Raw genomic sequence first — 7448 nt, 5'->3', positions numbered from 1 at the left:
AATTTTCTCCACTACCAGTATTCTCCACTGCTATTTAGGGGACGCCATAAGTATGAGCTACATTGCATTGTATGCATCGCTGGTTTGGGAAGTATAATGCTCCTGATTCAGTACATTATATCTGTCTCCATTCATGTGAATGAATGGATCCCACATACCATCTCGGGTGAGGGACTTTCCTACCATGGTAAGGCAATATGGTAGCTGTTTTTACAATAAGCAAGTTTTATTTTCAAAATAGCAATTTCACTTTTTAAAATTTTGAGATAGTATTTCCAAGATCACTCGTGCACCAAAACCAAACCACAAACCCTCTTCATTCCAAGTCAGGGCTCTTGTATATGGTAGTTTAAGGAATGAGAATGACACATGGGTTTGTGAGGAGTCATCCCTGGTGGTCTGTATGTGCATATACAGTAACCTGCAAAGTGCGCAGACAAGCCCACCCTGAATCCCATCGAAGGGGCTACAAAAGCTATTACAGCTACTTCAACACACACATACACACACACACAGGCTTTAGGTAAACTTTCTAGAAGGTGTTTCCATTACCACACCCAAGGACAACTTAGAGTCAGGCCCCAGCTGGTGTCCGTTCCACTTCAAGCAAGTGGCTTACTCATTTGACTTTTATTAGTAAAATCTGGGTGCGGCTAACTACCTCTCTTCTAACCAGTTCAATGTCCCACTATCCAAAAGGACGACTCTTAAGTTTCTTTTCTGTTGTTTATTGCTAAAAATGCCATGATGCAGGCCCTCAGTTCTCGATGCTCTTGTCATGGGAATCGGGACCATGGACCCAGTGTGGTGCACTCTAATGCTCAGCTGTGGATCGGGATCATATAATAATATTACATTTCACAGTTAACTCACGACTCTGGCAGTACACACATGTTCAAAATGAATATCAATGCAGCTGTATTACTTACAGCTTCCATGGCTTTGAACTCATCTTTATTCATCTCTTTCTCTGGATAACATTGGCTCTGTAGAGCACAGAGACAAACGCAAACACCTTAAATCCCCCTTTTCAACTCAGCTGCAAAGGGATATTAGAGTTCACGTTACCTCCCCTAGAACATGTTCAGGCCAAACAGTATCTTGCAAGGTCTGGGGTTAAGGATCACTGGAATGATCCACAGCAGTGGTTCTAGGAATATCTGTGTTAAAGGACCAGTTTGTTTGTTTGTTTGTTTTTGTTGTTGTTGTTAATTCTCAACTGAGGATATTTTTTCCATTGCTTCTCAGAGAGAATGGAAGGGACGGAGGAGGAGAGAGAAAGAGAGAAACATTGATGTGAAAGAGACACATCAATTGGTTGCCTCCTGCATGTGCCCAACCAGGGTCAAGGATCAAGCCTGCAACCCAAGCACATGCCCTTGACCGGAAATCGAACCTGGGATCCTTTGCTGCACAGGCTGACGCTCTAACCACTGTGCAACAATGGCCAGGGCCAGTTCATTTTGTTGTTGTTGTTGTTTTATAATTTATAATCTATTACATGCTGATACTTAATTTAAATACAATAAAAATGAATTATTAGAAAATTAATAGAAAAAAACCCATAAAGATATAGCCCCCAAATTAAAATTAAGATTCAGAAGACATACAGTGACTCTGTCAAATTCCTGTAATAGTTTCTAAATGCTTACTCTCACTTTCTGGACTCACCCCCCTCATGGACCTGAAACAAATTGCATATGGGCACTTTCCCCAGAATGCAATTTGGATATACTCAATGTGTTGAGCAGTGGATGCTCTCTCAAGGCCTTCATTCCCACCCCCTGCCTCCCTGCTCTGGCATCCGAAGTCCTATGTCTACCTTAAGACCCAGCCAGTCACAGAGTATCACTTCATACTGAGCAGAGTAGCCCAGGCCACGTGTTCCTTCTGTGGTCTGAACAGCCTTCGGCTCTTAAATTATGACCCTGATTGTGTCAGTATCTGGTTCAAGAGCACAGCTGACTGTTATCTGCTCTGTTCATGAGCACACAAATCACAGCTTTCCAATCGGGACTGTTAAGAAGGGATGCTTTGATGCTCTGATTAGTTATACATCAGTTAATTAATTTGTTGGCTTTAGTGAATTGAATCAATTATTTTAAGTGGCTTTTAATTGCTAATATATGCATTCTAACAAAAGACAAGCTGTTAATAGAATTTAACATGAAAACCTCCCAGGACAGGACATGGCCTTGTAAAATAGATTAAAGTTTCCCAAAGTGTCTCTGTGACTCCCCAAAAGCCAATGGTATCTGAAGAAATATGGGATTCTGTTTAAAGGTCCTGTTAGAAATAATCATAAACTAATACAAATGAATAAGGTCCGAGGATTTATTGAAAGATCACTGTCATCTATACAGCTATCTCTAATCTCCTGCATGTAGGTCTCGCAGGGAAACTAGAAGGTTCTTTGAGAGCAGGATTACCTCTGTTCAGCAGCATACATCTCATCCAGAGCAGCGCACATCTCATCCAGAGCTCAGCGATGTGTGAGTGAGGCGGGCACTGGATGTGTTAACAACGAGTGGCTTTGAGGATTCTAGATTTTCTCTCACTCCAGGGAAGAAGAGAAGTGAGAGGGTGGAGTCTGGACAATACTGGGCTGGGGGTGGAGGCAGGGGGGGTTCTTCAAGAGTCACCATCTTGTCTCCTCCAGTCTAGAAATCTGGAGCCAAGAAACCAGTGGAGGAAGGAGACAAGGACTCAGCTATGCCTCCTGAGGAGGGGGAGGGACACTTGAGGGACGCCCTCCCTCTGTCTTCTGTTCCTGGGTTAACCCCATGGGATATGAGAGGAAGAGAACAGAGGGAAAGTTAGAGAGTGGGATTAGAGCAGTTAGCAATTTTCTTCCCTACGGTAACTTACTCAGCAGCCACAGGGAAGATCTTCAAGAATGAGCCAAAGTAGCTCCTTGGCTAAACTTTCACAAACTGCAGTATTTTTACTGGGAAGTTCAGAGCTGATCCACAAATAAGCCTCATTTTATAGACTGATTCTTGCCTTTGAAAACTGTCCCAGGTGTCCAAAAGAAGGTAATCAGAAGAATAAGTGTATTTTTAAAAATATTCTCTGATTAATTCATCTATTGTTCCAACATTTGAAGGCCCCCTATATGCCAGGCCATGTGCTAGGTGCTGAGTTAAAAGAGCAAACTGTGTGCCTGTGCTCTCAACAAGATGAAAATCTGGTAACAAACAACTGGAACATCATGTAATAAATGCTACAAAAAGGCGAATAATGAGGGTTTATAATAACATAATGAAATGCCACTTCATTCAGGCTTGCAAAACCATGAAGGATACAAAAAGTAGGTGAGTCCTGAAGGACAGTGCAGGAGTTAGCTAAGCAAAAAATCAGGTCAGAGAAGGAAGATATCTGGCAGAGAAAGAACCAGAAGACTTGGGAAAGCTTTGTCAGGGCAAGAGTGCAGGCCGGCTGGAGGTCCAGACTGAATCACACAGGTGACAAGAAGCCATTGAATGGTTTTAGGATAAAGAATAGCATGATTGTGTCTGTGTTTAGAATGATCATCACAGCAGCAGTGTGGGAATGGATTGGAGAGAGGTACAGACAATAAACAGAAATAAACTAGGACCCTGTTACACCAATTCAGGAAAAAAGTAATGGGAACCCCAAATAACTAACCTGCAAGGATGGAGGTAAAGACTTGGGGGTGGCAGTGATGTGGACACTGTGATGTGCCACTCAAATGTCGTGTCAGTGAAGCGCCTGCTGCCCCACTTCCCGGGAGTGCAGTGAGCTGTCGTATTCAGGTGCCAAGCCCTTCAAGGATTGCTGGGGTGGCAGAGAGTTGCTCACCTGAGGCCACTTCCCATCCCAATGTGTCCAATGACTGAGTGATGTGAAGGGATGACGGCTTGGCCAACTTGGTCCCATTCTGGGCCACTCTGAAGGGTCGTTCCAGCTCCACGGCTCCCTGTGGAAAGACGCGAAGCTGGTGCTGCTTGACATCTCCCTCTGTCCACTCCTGCTTCGTTCTCTTCTCTTCCACAGGGCTGATCAGAGGAGCATACCTTAATAAACACCCCGCACACTAAACTCCGTCTGCGTCTGCTTCCTAGGGAACTCAAGCTGCAACTTGATTCATAGGTAAGGAAGGGGGAAAAGCCAATAACAATTCCAAGATTTCTACCTTAGGAAATAAAGGAAGAAGAACATTTTAGAAGGGGAGCGCTGCATCCATTCTGAGCATTGTCTTAATTTTTTAGTGACGTCACAATTTTCATGTTTCCTTGGCTTGATACCCTATTAGCCCTTTTCTTAACTTCAAACTCAATTGTCAATAAGCCTTATCTATTATTTCCTTCATACATCTCTGGGATTCAAGCCTTCTACTTTATTGCTACTTTTTACTTTTATCTATTCCAAGTCTTACCATTTTATGACCAAATTGCCACATCAGCCTTAGAATAGACCTTCTTGGCCTCTGTCCCTAACTTCTTGGTTCTAAACAGCTTCCCTTAAGGACCATTTTCATTATGCTACTTTCCAGCTTAGCATATCTCAAAGTTTAGAGCCATGTAATAGATATTGGTAAACTTCTTGTCCCAGTCCATTCAATTTGATTCTATTTAAGAAGTAATGCTTGAGCTCCTACTACAATCCAGGCATGATACTAGTAGCTTGGGGTTCCAATGTGAATAAGAGATAGTCTCTGCCATCCAGGAATTCTCAATTTAGTCAGGAGACTAGTACTTAAATAATAGTGAAACAGTGTGATGACAGCTCAGTTGAGACAGAGGTTTTTATAGAATACAGAGTAGAAAGAAATTATTTCTGTCAAGACTCTTTTGATGGATATAAACTATTTCCAATGTACTATCATCTGGATCCACCATGCTCATCCATTCTAATTTTCCCACTCCCCAAGTTGGTGTATTCACTGCCTGTGGATCATAACCAACCTCCAGGAATCCTTGGCTTCAGATACTCATGCTCTGTGTAGTCTGTCCTTACCCCACTCCCCAACATACAAATACTGGAAAGAGATACTTTCTCTAACCAGCAGGATATTGTGGAAATGATGAAGTGTACATTCTGGGGCTAGGTCATAAGACTTTTTACTTTATGTGACTAAAATATATGACATCTGGTTCTCAAGACACTGGACAGTCATGAAGGACAGTAATTGCTAAAAGGTGGGAAAAACTTTCTGATGTTACTGTCTTGAGAGAGTTTCCAGGGCACAGCACAGGAAGGGGAAGACCAGGAGGAGCAGACTCACTGTTGAGGACCCAGAGTTGAGAATCTATGGAGAAGAGTTTGCAGAACAGAATATTAGGAGTGAGAACTCCAGGTCCATCTATGTTGATGCAAAAGGTAAGATTTCCTTCTTCTTTATGGCCAAGGAGTATCCATGGTATAAATATGACACAGCTTTTTTATCCATTCGTCTACTGATGGACACTTGGGCTGCTTCCAAATCTTCGCTATTGTAAATAATGCTGTAGTGAACATAGGGGTGCTTATATTCTTTCAAATTAGTTTTTCAGGTTTTTTCCAATAAATTCCCAGAAGTGGAATCATTGGGTCTTAGGCAGCTCCTTTTTTAATTTTTTGAGGTAATTTCATACTGCTTTCCACAGTGGCTGCACCAGTCCGCATTCCCACCAACAGTGCATGAGGGTTCCCTTTTCTCCACATCCTCACCAACACTTGTTATGTGTTGATTTATTGATGATGCCATTCTGACAGGTGTGAGGACTTGCACTCTTATAAGAAGAGAAAGGATCAATTGTTCTTGGTCTCTCCTGTCCACCATGTGGGAACACAACAGCAATAAGAAGGCCATTTACAAATCAGGAAGTGGGTCTTCACCAGTCACAAAATCTACCAGCACCTTGATCTTGGGCTTCGCATCTTCCAGAACTTTGAGAAATAAATGTGTGTTGTTTCAGCCACCCAGCCTATGGTATTCTGTTATAGCAGCAGCCCAAACCACCAAGACAAAATTGAAGTGGTGTAATATCTCTTGAAGGTCAACTAGGATAAGTTAATGATGTTTACTATAAACCCTAAAGGAGCCAGTCAAATAACAAAACAAGTAGTTAGAGCTAATAAGCCAACAATGGAGATAAAATGGAATAATAAAAAAATATTTAGTTAGCTCAAAAAAGGGGTAGAACAAAAAGAAAAATGGAATAAATAAAAGATGAAACAAGTAGAAAATAAACAGCAAGATGGTAGATATAAACTTGAACATATCCATATTCATAGTAAACATTATTGCTCTAAACATTTCAACTAAAAGGCTAAAATTGTCAGATTGTATAAAAAAGCAACACAGTTGTATGCTGCCTACAAAGAACACAATTTAAATATAAAGGCACAGATAGATTAAAAATAAATGAAGAAAAATATATTGCATGCTACCATTAATCAAAAGAATGTTGTGGTAGCTATATTAATTTCAGGCAAAGTAGATTTCAGAGCAGAGAATATTATCAGGATAAAAAAGTTCATTTCATAATGATAAAGAGGTCAATTCATCAATAAGACATAAAAATCTTCAATATGCACCTAATAATAAAGTTTCAAAATACATAGAGCAACAACTGATAGAAGTACAGGAAAAACAAACAAATGAACAGTTACAGTTACTTACTTCAGTATCCTTCTCTCAATTATTGATAGAAAAATTAGATAGAAAACCAGTAAAGAAATAGAAAACTTGAACACATTTATGAACCAACGTAACCTAACTAATATTGATTCAAAATAGATCATACGCCTAAATGTAAAATCTAAAGCTATAGAGTTTCTAGAAGGGAAGAGCTGTAAATTTGGTGAGGCAAAGATTTTCTAGATGTGACACCTAAAGCACGAACCATAAAAACAAATTTATTCATTTATTTATTTGTTTGTTTATTTACTTACTGGTTGGATTCACTTTATTGTAAGTTCTCCCACCCCATAACAGTAGGATCTCCCTTATGGTGTAGGGCCCCAGATGAGTCTCCTAATTTATCCTTCCATGTGACAACCTTGCTCTTGGTGACTGGAGGTACTTTCCACCTTTATTTCCTTTCTTCTGCTTAGTTTTGGTTTTATTTTCTGAAAATATGGAACACTTCACAAATTTGAGTGACCCTTGTGCAAGGGCCATGCTAATGTTCTCTGTATCATTCCAATTTTAGTATATGTGCTGCCGAAGAGAGCACAAAAAACAAGTTTATTCATTAGACTTCATTAAAATTAAAGGCTGCTTTTTAAATAACGCTGTTTAGAGGATGCAAACTTAAGCAAAAACTGAACATATTGAGGAGGCTATGCAGGAACTAGAAATCTTACTCACTGCTGGTGGAATATAAAATGATATAAACACTTTAGAAAACAGTCTTAAATTTCTTAGAAAGGTATACATAAACCTAGCACACAATCAAACCACACAAAGACTTGTACACAAATACTTACAGTAGCTTAAT

The 7448-nt window shown here is 40.3% G+C and overlaps 1 non-coding gene across 1 annotated transcript; it reads right to left on the bottom strand.

Annotated features, from left to right (window-relative positions):
- Positions 1–7079: 7079 nt before the first annotated feature.
- LOC148092747 (U6 spliceosomal RNA) lies at positions 7080–7184 on the bottom strand. The gene has a single exon (XR_015714865.1). It is a non-coding gene; the product is annotated as a U6 spliceosomal RNA (small nuclear RNA).
- Positions 7185–7448: the final 264 nt, after the last annotated feature.

Source organism: Miniopterus natalensis, chromosome 7, assembly GCF_054644295.1.
Source record: "Miniopterus natalensis isolate mMinNat1 chromosome 7, mMinNat1.hap1, whole genome shotgun sequence".
Lineage (NCBI taxonomy): Eukaryota > Metazoa > Chordata > Mammalia > Chiroptera > Miniopteridae > Miniopterus > Miniopterus natalensis.
This window is presented reverse-complemented; position numbering and strand designations above follow the sequence as displayed.